Genomic DNA, 15,970 nt, shown 5'->3' on the forward strand with positions numbered 1-15,970 from the left:
TGGGCCCCGTGACCAAGATTATGGAGTTTGGCTTTGTAAATTTGCATCAAGGATTTGTGAGAGGAAAGTGGTTCTCCCATGTAATCCAGGGCAGGCTGATCATTCCTCCCTGAATTACGATCAATGCTCCTAAGCCGTAAATCTATTCATCCTCTTTGCTTTATCATGGTACACAGACTCCAGCACAGGAATAGAGATTTGTCTGGAGTGTAATCACTCTGGGACAGTGAAAAGACGAGATGAGCATTTGCCTGACTGGTGTTACATTCTGAAGCAAGCAAATTATACCAGCCTGACAAACACCTTTATTTGCTCCTGGATCCCATCACCCAACCATGGATAGCCAGCACCGGCATACTTCATTTAGTCGGCTTTTTATTAGTGAAAGCACTTTGTAATTGATGGACATGTTTGTGTGTGACTGGACAGGTCCCTGAACTTAGATTATGTAAGTGGCCTATTGTGGATGGTCTTCCATCCACTCTTTCATACGTCTATCCGTGCACCTAATCACTAACCCATTCATCCATCCATGGACTCATTCATTCATCCATTCACCTATTGTCATGTATTCCTATAGGTTCTGAATCGATCCCCCTATTTCTGACCCTATTCTAGTTAAACAAACCAACAAGTTAACTAGCAGTCAGCCCATGAGGCAGAAAACCCCCATGATGCAGATACCGTTATCTGACGCAGTCACACTACGGCACAGGAACGTGTTATCTGATTAGGTCATAACGCTTGCGATCTAATTAGACAAGCGATATTCCTCCAGCCCCTGATAAGGCATACGGAGTTCTCATAACAAATCAAACCTATGACAACCTGGGCAAAACCCTGCGGCCATTGTTTTGATTTCACCGAGAACTTCAGTAAAAGAATGTGCTAACGAGCAAGTCGTATGACATCCTTATTGACGTATCTATGTCCATCCTTACGTCAATCTCGGCACCTTAAAGGTATAAATATTACCGATCTTGCCCTATGCAAACACAAGCGTGGTGACGAGACGGAGCAGCCATACTTGCCGAAGCCAAGAGCAGAGCAGACCCCGCTGGCAGCAGCCCCGCCTTCCTGACGCGCTGAGAGACGCGCTGCTTTCTCCTGCCGAGAATCCAGCACCGGCGTTTCTGGGTAGCCCTCGCAGGCAGCCTGGAATATCGAGACCAGAGAAAGAGATACCATTCCTCATTCATCCTAACTTCCAGGTACAGAACTGAATAACCCCTCACAGAGAATTCTTTAGTTATTCACTTGGCAAAAACAAACTTAACTTAAACTGTAACTTTCTATTCCCGCCCACGTATTAGGCTTAGGTCAGGTACACGGGGTAGGCGTATCTAGAAACACCAGTTGAGCACGTTTAGTCAAATGTATATGTGTATGTAATATATTTTATTCATTTTAAAACATCTTATGGCTTAGAAACCATATCAATGTTTTTACAGTATTATTTTATACTATTGCTTTTAATGTATGCACTTTACTTAGCTATAAGTATTGCAATAATATCGATCCATTTCTCTTGTATGAGAAAAGAGACTGATCAATAAATAACACCTTTTTATTGAACACGCCCGTCTCTTCCTTTTCTCTACATTCTGATGAGACTAAGAATGCACGTACTGACTGAGTAAAATAAATTGCCTTTTGTTCACACGACTCTCGAGATTTACTCTTGATTAGGGGAGAGCAAAGTTGTCATGTTCTATGGTTGTCAGAAACTAAATCCCTTCTTGTCTAATCAGGGAAGTTAAGTCCTCCTTGAACATTCGAGAAAGTTTCTAGTGAACTCTGAGCTAAGCTGGCAAACCCAAAACTTTAAGTCTAGTATCGACAGTAGTAGACCTAGTTAACGTCTGGCCTAGGCCTTTACTGCTGTAGGTATTATTCCAATGCGCAGAGCCTATTGGGATGATAGGAACTACACTACATGGCGCCCACCGCGTTTGGAAAGGGCGATAAAACTAACGTAAGACATTTAGAGTAACTCAGTCGTGCTTTCTCACTCAGACCCCTTTTCCCAAATACTCCAAAGACGTCTGGAGTGGGTGAAAGGTTATATCCGCCAGACCTCGCAGGAGGGAACTCCTATGTGTGGTTCTTGGTACAAGTCAACGTTGAAGGATACACTGTTCCAAAATATTGTGCATCTAATCTTTGTTTCCATAAGAAACCTGATCTGCAAACAAAAGAAATAACCTTCAGGACAGTAAAATGTCAGACAATGAAGAAGAAAGAGAGGCAGTTAGATTAGTAGCTGAACTGGCAGCGGCTGATGCTGCAGCACTAGATGCGGACGGGGATATAATACTCATCCCGGTCATCAAAAGGAGATCTATAACCCTGAAACTTATAGAAAATGGACTGACACCTAGAGGTGGCACAGTCATATTCGTAATTGAGGCACACGAATATCGGCAGACAGAGGTATACTATTCATGGATACATTTTCCAGCAGCAAATGCTGTAACAAAGTACTTCCACTATTACAAAATAGAGGAACCTCCTAATGAGTACACTCCTTTCGAGGAGGTGGAAGTACCACTCAAATTTCAAGAGCATTTGCTCTTATTTGATGGCGCCCTAAAACATAACAATCACATCACCAGGCTCGGTCCTTTAGGTAGACCAGGAGCAACGTGGCCGGTCCTAGCCGGATACACACCACATCCAGACATCAATGGGATGTCTGCAGCAGAGCTGTTAACACAGCTAAAACAATTAATAAAAATTCATAGACAATTAGTTCAGTATGTGATGCGGACATCAACAATTCAGCCAGCGATTAAACTTCCACAGCTGACCCCTCACCAGGGGAACACAAATAAAATTACACCACAGAACATCCAATCCTGCCTAGGTAAAGTACCGGCTAAACGGGAACAAATACCATTCTGGCTAGCGCAAAAAATCACCCAAATAGAGGCGGTGTTTCCTGACACCACCCCGCTAGAAAAGCACAGGATTCTGACTATCTGCCTTCCAATGGGAATCGCACCACACATTGAGGACTGTGACACTTGGGGTACAGTCTTTGCTTCCATCTACACAAAAACGCACGGTGTTCCATCCATTTCGGTAATACCAGATGTGCTAAAACAAATTCAAGATGAATATGGACCTGAACCCGCTTTAACTCTTGGTATGAAATTACTAAAAAACTTCAAGCAGGTCTCGGCTATATTATTAGCGAACATAAAGGGAGAAGCAGCAAACGTGGCGATCCGCCAGAGGTTAAAAGAGACAGATATAGCAGACCAACCAGCTGAAATTGCCAGAATCATAGAAAAATCCTATGAGGAACTAGGTAGAGATAGTTTAGGTGGAATACCAGTAAAACCACAACTGACTGAAAGTCCAGAAAAAATATTTTTTAATAATAATTCACCAAAAAAGAACTGGGATGGAAACAAACAATCCAATCCTAAAGAAAAGAAATTCCAGTCCAGAGGAAGGTCTCCTAGGCGAAGAGAGAAATCTCCGAACCAAAGACACAGGTCACCCCAGAGTGACCCCTCTGGGAAAAGATATAACCTTAGAAATAGGGATAATATAAAAAAGCCTGATAGATATCAAGACATTGATACACGTCCCTCTCAATCTTTTCAGACTTCCTCGCAGAAATCGGAAAGAAGAGGACGATCAGAACAAAGAGAAGAGCACACCAAGTCCAAAGACAAGGAACCTGCTCAGCTAAAAAAGAAATTACAATTTCCAAAAAAGAAGGTAGCCAGTATCAAGGTAGTTAACAATGCCGAGAATACTGAGGACACAACTGAAAAACGGAGAGTGGGCTCAGACAATGCTAGACAGCGCAGCAGAAGTGAGCATAGCTCGCAAAGTCCTTATGAATCATCTGGAGACAGTGGACACGAATGAATATCTTCAAGTGGAAACTGCGGACACCAGAGTTAGCAAACCTCACAAAATATACGAAATAACATTGCGTATAGAGGGGGATAAGACTAGGAAAATAAGGGGACTATTTTGGGATAATCTCTCCAAGGGCTATGATATCCTTCTAGCTGAAAAAGACTGGCCACCAGAGTTTGTCAGGGAGTGCCCTCATGGCGAAGAAGTAATTATGCCTGCCTTCTCAAATCAAATTCCAATTCATAAAAAATACACACTTGCTAGAAAGTGGGCAGTGGCTCTAGCTCCTGCCTTATATAAAAATCATGTAGGATGGGATGAGGACTCTCCTCCTCACAAAATCCAGTTAAAATCACAACCAACTGCACAAAGGCAGTACCCAATTAAGCAAGAAGCTAAAAAACAGGTAAATGAAATACTAGATCAGCTAGAATACCAGGGGGTGATTGAAACTTGCACCTCACAAATGAACAACCCTTTGTTTCCGGTCTCCAAACCAGACAATTCATATCGTCTAGTTTTGGATTACCGACACCTTAACACATGTTGCAAAACTTTTGCAGTGCAAAACTCACACAGTGCTGCACTAATGAATAACATAGTGCGCAAAAAATACAAAACAACCTTGGACATCTCTAATGGATTCTTTTGTCAAAACATAACACCAGAGAGCAGATATTTAACTGCATTCTCAATAAATGGCACTCAAAAACAATTCTGTCGGTTAGCCCAGGGGTACAAGAACAGCCCGGGGGTATTCTCAGCGAGAGTAACAGAATTACTACAACTATATGATGATGAAGCATTATCTTATGTCGATGACATTTACTTAACAGATGATGACTTGGAGACTCACTTGAAGAGAGTGAACACCATAATACTTGGGTTCGCAGCAGAGGGTTACAAATTCAACTTTAAAAAATCCAGAATTGCCCATCTGACAGTCCTATTCTTAGGATATGAGTTATCAAGTGAAGGCAAAAGCCTGGCTGACAATTTCCTAGAGAAATGTGCCGTAATCCAAGCACCTAGAACACTAAAAAACCTACAGTCGATTCTAGGCTTCCTAAATTTCGGGAGAACAAGCATACAACCCCACATGTGGGATTACAAAAGAAGTGTGGCGCGGAGGTAAACTAAAACCTCTATTAACAAAAACACACTCAGTAGAAACTAATTCTGAACAACAAACAGAAATAATAGCATTGAAAATGGCGCTAGATAATGCGGATCGCGAATTCCCGACACTTATAGTGTCAGATTCATATTACTGCGTCAAATCATATAACAAGGATTTGCAGACATGGATTCAAAACGGTTACAAAGATGACACAGATGCACCAATAAAGCAGAAACTGCTCTGGGAACAAATAGCTCTTTTACAAAAAGAACTACCAAAGACTCACGTGACACACTCACTGAGTCATCAGCGTGATGGCGTTCACGTTGCAGGGAATTCATTGGCTGAAACAGCCACAGCGGCAGCAACTAAAACGGCTCCCGTAGATCGCAAAAAGCGTACATTAAAATACATTGACGGTGAAACAGTGCTGGCAGTAAAAACGTCATCAAAAGGCGACTGCTCAGCGTTACCGATCAACTATCCACTCAATTATACATACATAATCGATGCAAACTCCGTCCCTTTTGCTCGAATCCCTGGAGTGGGGGATAGAGTGATTCCAAACATGGACAGGAGAAACTTGTTAATCGCAGACGCACATATGGGCGAGGGTCTCAGACACCTCAAACTAAAAGATTCTCTGGAAGAATTACAATCAAGGTACTGGTGGCCAGGCATGAGCCTGCGTCACACCATGTTTGTAAAAAACTGCCCAAACTGCAACAGAGATCGCAGTGGGGAGAGAAACAGTTTAATACCTCGTCGGTTTACTCCAGGAAAAATCAGGAGTAAAAAGGAAGGGTTGCGATTAACTTATACAGGCTAGTTCCACTTATAATGTAGATCACCAGCACTCGGCTGACGTCCGGACTGTTATACAAAGATTTGCGAGTCTAAATGGCATATACGCTAAGAGCATGCTATGTTTGACCATTGTCTCCACTCTAGCCCTCAAGCATGGGGGGAAACATGGCCAAATGAGCATAGCCCAGCGGGAATCTTCTCACTTCCTTCCTGAGGGTACGGGATGGTGTAAAGAAAAAACCAAGGCATAAAGCAATCTATAACGGAAAGGATATTAGGTACGGGAGCTGGGTGGGTCAAACATCTAATAAGTGTCCAACGTAGTCTCAATAACTTGCCAAGAAATTCTCTGAAGGGATTCAGTCCGTACGAATTATTATTCGGAACTAGGATGATTATCTCTGACCTTGACAGTCAGACTTCAGTGGTGAAAGAAAAAAGCTTTGATATCAAAGACCGTTTGGCTATTTTGCAGGACTTAAACAAAACAAGAAAAGACCTGAGCAACATAAAGTTGAAACAACAGCCAACAACCACTGAAGAACCACCACCTGTCCCAGCAAGACCTGTCTGGATTCCTAAAGTCGGGGATCTAGTCAGGGAGAAGATCGCGGTAAAGAAGGAATTTGGGCCTTCTTACAGAAAAGCAGTTCCTGTCTTGTCTGTCAACGGGACAAGATCAGTTGTACTACCGCCACTTGCTGGTAAAAAGGAGAACCGAGTTGTATCCATCGACCTGGTAAAACCACAACATGTGGCCGATAACAAACAGTAGGCCAAGTGGACTCCCAATAAGTAGCAGAACACCAAGGTTTGCTACCAGTACAGAGGTCCTAACGAAGAGGCTCATCACATTCGAAACGCCTACAGAAGAACAACAAGGACTATGCAACAATGCAATAGAACTCAGACCTCTGAAAACCCAAATAAAAACATTTAGCAGAGACACACCAATCTATAATGAAGTACCAAGTGAAAATGCAAGAAACAGTAACCCTGAAGCAATTGGAACAATTGACAGAACAGCATCTGGCTACTTCATAAACTTCGATGATTCCTCTGAAGGCTTCAGTGAATCAAAGACACAGCCATCATCAAAAACCTTTAAAGATAAAGCCAAAGAACTTTTGAAACAACTGAAAGAAACATATCTGATTTCTCCATGGATTGAATTTTGGGTGGGTTTTGGTGCATTTATCCTCATACTTTGGCTCATCATGTTACTAACATTGGGACGCTTTATTGAGGGAAAATATGCAAAAATGGACACAGCAAGTCAGAAAATCAACTTGATCCTCAAACCACACACATCTTCACACGTCGAGAAAAGAGAACTTTCTTCAGCCAACTTCACAGCCAATCCGATACCTGGTGGGGTAGCCTGGGACAACACTGACTATGAAATGTATGGTCCGGTCGAGATCCTGAAATATCCACACCAAATTAAGATCTCCTTGAGTGACTTTGTAAAACCAAACTCATTTGCTGATGATTGGGACTCCGAAAGCATTAATAATATGATGTCTGATTTAGTAATGTCTGCTAAATTTACCAAACATGATTATTTGCAGGGTTCTACCAATTATGATAGTATGTACTGTTATAACCACTATGGTAACCATTTTTTACATAGATCTGCACAACCTAGAAATGTTTTAAACTATAATCAATGGGAACATTGTGCAACACCTCCAAAAGGGAGCTCAAGAACCGTTTACGACAAATATTCATATTTTTCAGGTTTTAACACAAGTAATGCTGAAGCATTTTATTTTAAATTATCAAATAAGACAGGGACCAAGTCCATGATAACCAACACAAAATTGTTATATTCAGACTCATTCTTTGAAAAAATGAATACCTTTGGATTTGATTATTGGGACAAAAATGTTGAACTGAAAAGTGTTTGGGGTACAAAAGATTGGCAAGTACAGGGTATAGAAGCTTTGTTTAGAGCCTGCATGATCCCAGAACAAATGATATTTTTAAATGACACTGTTCAACAGACCACCTGTCTTGGCTTAGCCAAAATCAAAGATTTAAATAAACCGTCTATTCCAAAGCCAACAATGTTTAGCAATAACTCTGATACAGATGAAGAGATAGACGTAAACCATATATTAAACCAAAACAGAACACATCCTGATTGGAAACAGTGGTTGATCTGGCCCACAGATACTAATAACTGTCAAGACAGATTCCTGAACAAAACGCAGGGGTTCAAAATGACCAGGCCAGACCCTAGATATCCTCAAAGACATTACCCAGGGATAATAACCACCTACAGTGTGGGCAAATTATGCCTTCAATGGCTACAAACTTCCACACTGGCAGAAATTAAGCAACACCTAACTTTACTTACTGATGGTGCTGACTTGCGTGATTTCACTATGGGACCACGCAAACAGCGTCAAAAGCATTTCATAGCAGCCTCTGTATATGCAGCATACAATGAGGCCTGGAAGGTTACTCAAATTGAAACAGCAGAGAGAATACAGGAAATTGACCGTATTAATTTGGAAAAATCACTTTCTGTAGTGGACAATGGGTTAATGACTCTGTCCTCCAGAATTTTTTCTTTGGACAGCATTGTGTCTTCAGCAATCGATATATTATCGCAAGACTTACTGTTATTACAACACGGTCAGTCACAATTGCGTTCTATTGTACAGCTTGGCTGGACGTTACAAAATCTGCGTTCAGGCTATGTGCCTTGGCGTCTAATCAACACAACGTCATTATTCCAAATCTTTAACTTTACTGATAGACAAATCAGTATGGCACAAAAGGGTGCTGATTATACAATCTTGAGCATTGAAAAACTCGAAAGATTACCAGTGACAATGTCAGAACGACCTGTCAGTGAATGGATAATACATGGGATAATAAATATTCCAATCTCAACCTTCAGGTTTCAATACTGCCAAAAATATATACAGGCTGGCATGTACGAGAAATTGGGAAAGGGGTACCTTAAAACAACATGGAACCTGCCCTATTCACATGCATGTGTCAGTAATAAAGGACAGAAAGTGTTTCTTAGTGGCAACAATTGTGCGATGTCACTAAGTGGCACACTTCTGTGTAACGGAATTAGTTTGCATGGAGCCTGTGAAGGGAATTCATACAACCTTTCATGTCACCAGCAAGGCGCACCTGCAACAGAAATAGAACCATTCTTTCAAAGACTCTATAATGGGAGTTACATTCTAATTGTAGACCGCAGATGTTGTAGTCTTATGCCCGGGACTCCTTATCTAGTAACTACCACTGCGAAGGTCAAGTGCTGTGGACGCTCGTTGTTCCCCAGCTCCTTCCCAGACAGGGAGGCAAGGGCATGGCCCGATTTGAAAATTACTTCTATTCGAATAGATACTTTAAGCAGAATGAAAACAGTGCTTCTTCAGATGCCTACCAGGCTCTCGTCATCAAAAGAAACGTATGATCTACAAGTCGCAAGGACGACTGCAGAGATACATACATTATTATCAACTAATTCCCCCGTACATTTCGCGGAAATCCTGAATGAAATCTTAAATATTTCTGATACCAATGGGGTCTCAAAGGTATTTAAGACAGTATTTTCAATGGCATTAACACCATTCAAAGCCATACTGGGTATTTTTCCAGATTTCGTCCATTCGATTTTTGGCGGACTTCCCCTGATCTTGGGACTAATTGCAGGAATCCTATTCTTAGTCCTTATTTTTCGTTATGGCAACCCATGTCACAGACAAAACTCTGGCGACAAGAGAAGAAACAATCCTAGCCATTGGATACCGGGACCGGATATCAAAAATCCTGGGACTCTCCCGGCTTAGAGACCTGAACATGACTTGGTTTCTATCATTTCGACCAATGTGGCAAAGATGTGTTTTACCTGTATTGAGGTGTCTGCTATGCGGAGAAGAATGCGTGTTAGACACATGTCTGACGCTACAATCGGATGCGCCGATGGATGCAGAAACATTGTTGAGCCCGATCAAGGTTCATGCTTTGTGCTGCCCTCAAAGGCTACCAATCCTGATGACGGCATTCGTGGAAGCTTCACCACTGCGATTGATGGGTAGTGAAGTTCAAGATGAAAGCAGCATCGAACAGGTACGACCTTCTGTCAGCAATGCGAATCAGAATGTCAATGGAGACAATCATGCACAAGAATGCATGATTACACCTATTTCCGAGTTAGTAGAACTTTCCCAGGAAGCTGTTGACAGTTTTTTCGAAAGCCTAAATGATATGATGTTCTCACTCGAACAGAAATAGAGACTTTTGAGCAAGCTCGCACACGGCGTTCCCTGAATTCGGCCTTCAACTTTAAATAATAAAGTCACATGAACTATTTTTCACTCCAGTTCACGGACAGCAACTCTTTCAGAAGCCCCAATTCATTTTTTCGGTTTTTCGGGACACTTATCTTCTGCTTAAAGTAAGAAACTATTCCTAAAGAACTAAGATTTCTATTTTTAGATACTTTATAGACTTTAGCTGCCCGCTGGTATGTTCACAAATATTTTATTCTGTGATGGAATGGTCTCGAAACTTTTTTCTGTATTTAAGAAACCATTTCAAGTGTAATTCTCATATACCAAATAAGCAATTATGTATACAAATGCGTGATTACTTTAGCATTATTCCATAGCTTGAGTGCATACAATATATATGTCTGCAAATTTTCCGTATATTTGAAGAATTTCAAAATGCATTTATGTATTTTGGGGTGGTAAGGTATACACACTACTCTATAGTATGTTGTACTATGTTATACTATGCCTAGATTAGTAAATATGTCCATAGTTAGCGTGGAGTGGGTGTCATGTATTCCTATAGGTTCTAAATCGATCCCCCTATTCCTGACCCTATTCTAGTTAAACAAACCAACAAGTTAACTAGCAGTCAGCCCATGAGGCAGAAAACCCCCATGATGCAGATACCGTTATCTGACGCAGTCACACTACGGCACAGGAACGTGTTATCTGATTAGGTCATAACGCTTGCGATCTAATTAGACAAGCGATATTCCTCCAGCCCCTGATAAGGCATACGGAGTTCTCATAACAAATCAAACCTATGACAACCTGGGCAAAACCCTGCGGCCATTGTTTTGATTTCACCGAGAACTTCAGTAAAAGAATGTGCTAACGAGCAAGTCGTATGACATCCTTATTGACGTATCTATGTCCATCCTTACGTCAATCTCGGCACCTTAAAGGTATAAATATTACCGATCTTGCCCTATGCAAACACACGCGTGGTGACGAGACGGAGCAGCCATACTTGCCGAAGCCAAGAGCAGAGCAGACCCCGCTGGCAGCAGCCCCGCCTTCCTGACGCGCTGAGAGACGCGCTGCTTTCTCCTGCCGAGAATCCAGCACCAGCGTTTCTGGGTAGCCCTCGCAGGCAGCCTGGAATATCGAGACCAGAGAAAGAGATACCATTCCTCATTCATCCTAACTTCCAGGTACAGAACTGAATAACCCCTCACAGAGAATTCTTTAGTTATTCACTTGGCAAAAACAAACTTAACTTAAACTGTAACTTTCTATTCCCGCCCACGTATTAGGCTTAGGTCAGGTACACGGGGTAGGCGTATCTAGAAACACCAGTTGAGCACGTTTAGTCAAATGTATATGTGTATGTAATATATTTTATTCATTTTAAAACATCTTATGGCTTAGAAACCATATCAATGTTTTTACAGTATTATTTTATACTATTGCTTTTAATGTATGCACTTTACTTAGCTATAAGTATTGCAATAATATCGATCCATTTCTCTTGTATGAGAAAAGAGACTGATCAATAAATAACACCTTTTTATTGAACACGCCCGTCTCTTCCTTTTCTCTACATTCTGATGAGACTAAGAATGCACGTACTGACTGAGTAAAATAAATTGCCTTTTGTTCACACGACTCTCGAGATTTACTCTTGATTAGGGGAGAGCAAAGTTGTCATGTTCTATGGTTGTCAGAAACTAAATCCCTTCTTGTCTAATCAGGGAAGTTAAGTCCTCCTTGAACATTCGAGAAAGTTTCTAGTGAACTCTGAGCTAAGCTGGCAAACCCAAAACTTTAAGTCTAGTATCGACAGTAGTAGACCTAGTTAACGTCTGGCCTAGGCCTTTACTGCTGTAGGTATTATTCCAATGCGCAGAGCCTATTGGGATGATAGGAACTACACTACACTATCCTTTGACTCCTTTTTCCTATTCCCACTTACAACAACTGGCAGAACCACGCACACAAAATTGACAATCATGAAGAGACGATTTCATCAAAAAAATGACTTAAGTGCTTTGCCTGTGCTCGTTTATTAAAGCCGAGCTAAACAAGAACGGAAAGTTTGTACAGTATGCTCAATAGGGGCGAGGGCAGGGAAAGAGGAAGCGCAGTAGGTGCAGTAAGATTGTTACTACAGTCTGGCAAGGGGCTTCAACACCTCTTGCTCTGCTGACTGGGGCTCGACGCTCTCACATTCAACTCGGGCAATGTGTCATCTTCTGTGGTGAAAAGAACACTTCTCATGATGTGACTGGAGATAAAACTGCACGCTAGACCACAGGGAAGCTTTAGTTTGCCCGTGTTCACAGGGTGAATGGAATCTCTGTAAATTATATACGAAGATGGTGGATAAAATGAATATGTTGCTTGAGAAGAGCTGCAAGAACTTGGCAAACAGGTCGCGGCTAAAAAACACACACACACACCCCGACACACACACATACATAACTTGGGATAGGGGCAGGACCTTCTGGCCGTCAGAGACTGATCCAACGTTAAGGGTCATTGGAGGGGGCGGGGTTTGAAGTCATCACAGCTGTGGCTGCTATGCAGGAACTTTGAAGGGAACTGGTCCTTGAGAAGTGATGTCTACTCCTACCCTGGCCAAAAAACACAACAAAGGTGCCGTAAAGTCACTTCCCACTGCTGGTCCGGCGAGCTGGTGAAACCTGTAATGTATTTCGATCATGTCAATAGTGCCGAGCCTTTGCACATGTGTCAGAAATGTCCACCTCATCTGCTGCTGATTATGTGATATTATTAACAACCACAGGGGCTGTCCAACACCACGAACCCGGGACAGTCACAAAACAACACAAACAAAAATAATGTGTCCTTAATTCAATTTGTGCCACCAAAGATGCTTTTTGGAGGCCCAAATTGAATTAAGGACACATTTTTGTTTGTGTTGTTCCTTTACCATAATATGTAATGGTTTTGTTTGCCACATGTCTGGTTTGTGATATGTTTTTTTGTACACTAGCACTTTGTCTTGAGCGTAATTGTTTTTAGAACCTTTTGTATTATGTATAATAAATAATGTCTTTTTGATACTAGAAACACTGTTTGAAGGGGTTCTTCAATTATCCTTTCTTATCCTTTTTTTGATTAACTGCTTTTCTATACTGTTTGTAAACCTAAAGTTAATGTGTTTTGGGTGATCCCTTCCCTGAACCTATTGTTAGATGTATTGACTATGTGATATTGGCAAGGGTTGACTGTGTGAAAAGTGTTGATTTTGTGTGACATACGGTGTCACTGTGTCAGCTAGCATGTCTGCAGCTCAACTAAAGCAACGTCAGCATTGGAGGAGGAAATGGAAACTTTTTCTTTTTTTTTAACACACGTTATTATCGACTGCAACTTGTCCTGAGCAAGTACAATATAATCAGAAACATACACAGTCATTTTCATTATCTCCCCCGATCCCACATCGGACTGGTGCTTGGGAAATCACAATATTACAGTAAACCACTCTTACTAAACTAGACCTACCCACATCAGGCTATGTACACCATCTTGGCTGGCTAGCCACGCCCCCCGGAGGAAATGGACACTTGACTGTGATACTGTGGTGGTAGGAGACAGTAATGACCACAGATTGGAGCATGCATCAACAGCTGCAGAAACTGACAAAGGACAGCTATCCTACATAGTTGAAAAACACTTCTACCCTAAGGCAACCAGAATATCCACACAGTAATTAGAGTGTTTCCTTCTCCAATTAAAATTAATTGATATTAGAATTTTTTTTATTTGTAATATATCTTTCATGAAATAAATAATAAATAGGCGGCCATAGTCACTGATGTGGACTGTGGTGTGCTTTGAATAACTCATAAGAAGCCCAGTAAAAGTAGCTTGTCAGCAGCCATGTTTTCAGTTATCCTATCTGAACCCATGAAATATTGCCAATTTCAGAATTTCTTAGTGTTGTACAAAGGAGTAAGGTATTTCAAAACGTTGTATAATTACTATAATGTTTGAGAATAACAAATTCAGGCCACCTATGTCTCTTAAGCTGAACCGCTGTCTTGAGATCCGGAGGGAGAAGGGCTTTTGGCACAGCCAACAGTCAGTGACAGGGCCAGCTATAAGGCTTTTATTGCACTTCTAAGAAGAGTCTCCACTACAGGGTACGGCACCCTGTTGGAAGTCTGCTCCACCCACTCTCCCACAAGACATTTGCCATAATGAAGCCCCACAAAGCAAATCTGCCCCTAGGGGAAGTCTATCTTACTAAGAACCCCTAAATAAGTATGCCTATTGGGAAGCTAGAGCAAGTCCGCAGCAAAATGTTACCAGCCCAATTGCCCTCCACATCGCTAATCTATTCAAGGACCATTTACCTTTTTCTTACATCATGGGGCAGCCCACTTCAGCCATTGTCTCTTGTTATTGTCAGTGATGGCGTTTTTCTTGTGCACAAATGCGCATCCTCCTAAAAAGTAGTCCACTCCAGCACTTGGACTAGTGAGCCAATCTCTATTTATATTTCTGTTTCCATTTATTTAGTTTTTACAATGGGGCACTTTTTACTTTATATATGCTATTAGGACAAAATTCGAGGACTCCTTCTAATATATGTATATACATATATATATATATATTCACTGAAAAAACCATAGGTTATAAACCATATATAGTTAGGAATTAGCATTTACAAAACCTTGAAAATTCACTGAAAAAACCATAGGTTATACACCATATATAGTTAGGAATTAGCATTTTTAAAACCTTATTTTACTCACACAAAACCATTGAAATTCCATATATAGTTAGTTGCACTAACTATATATCGCGCACCCGCAATCCACTGCTGATGATGTCACATATTACATCATTCATGACATGGTCAGTGACATCACTGATGACATCACTGATGACATATCAAATGACATCACTGATGACATCACTGATGACATCTCATTTGACATCAATGACCACATCACTGATGATATCATTCATGTGACAATACAATGCATCTCCTCACATTTTAATATAACCTCTGTTTCACCCAGTGTTAAATACAGAGTATAATTTTTGAAACCATTGACACACCAATACTAGTTACTACATATGTACTCACTGATTCCTACGTCTACACACACATTCACTCATTCACCCATACAATCATTCATACATACAATCACTCATCTTTACAACACTATCATATGCACTCATACACCTATACAGACACTCACACTCTGCCACTCATCCATGGAGTTACTCACACACCTAGTCAGTCCTGTAAAGAATCAATCACACTTCCATTTTCTTGTCTATACAGTTAAACATAGAGCACCTTACATTTTCAAACATATACTAACACATACTTACCTTGTTATACAATCATTGATATAAGTACACATTGATCTGCACAGAGTCACACACCTCCCAGCCAGCCACACACACACTCAGTCTCCCATACAAATACTTGGACAATCAATCAATAACCCATATAGTTACTCATATAGCTACTGATCAACACATGCAGCAGTTTACAGAACAACAGACATAATGATGCACAAATTGGAGCGTGGCTCAGTGGTTAGAGGCGGCAGACCCGGAAGCTGAGATCGGCCGTGGACCAGGGTTTGATTCCCCGCCTCGGCGGGTCTCGGGCTCAAAAATTCCACGGATCCGACAATTCTCGCTCCGGTGCCTACTCGACTCACGGGGTCACACTCTGCGACTCTGGGCAATAGCTTGCTTAATCTCCACTACGGCCCCTCGCGGCGGGATGCCTGGCTCTCACCTTGTGGATACCCTGCCGGGGTATCTCACAGGGGAATACCAGGACGGGTTCCCTAAGCAAGCGCCGTGAGACCCCTGGGTGATTCGTGCGCTATATAAATCGAAATACATTTACATTTACATT

This window comes from Lissotriton helveticus, chromosome 5_1 (genome assembly GCF_964261635.1).
Source record: "Lissotriton helveticus chromosome 5_1, aLisHel1.1, whole genome shotgun sequence".
Lineage (NCBI taxonomy): Eukaryota > Metazoa > Chordata > Amphibia > Caudata > Salamandridae > Lissotriton > Lissotriton helveticus.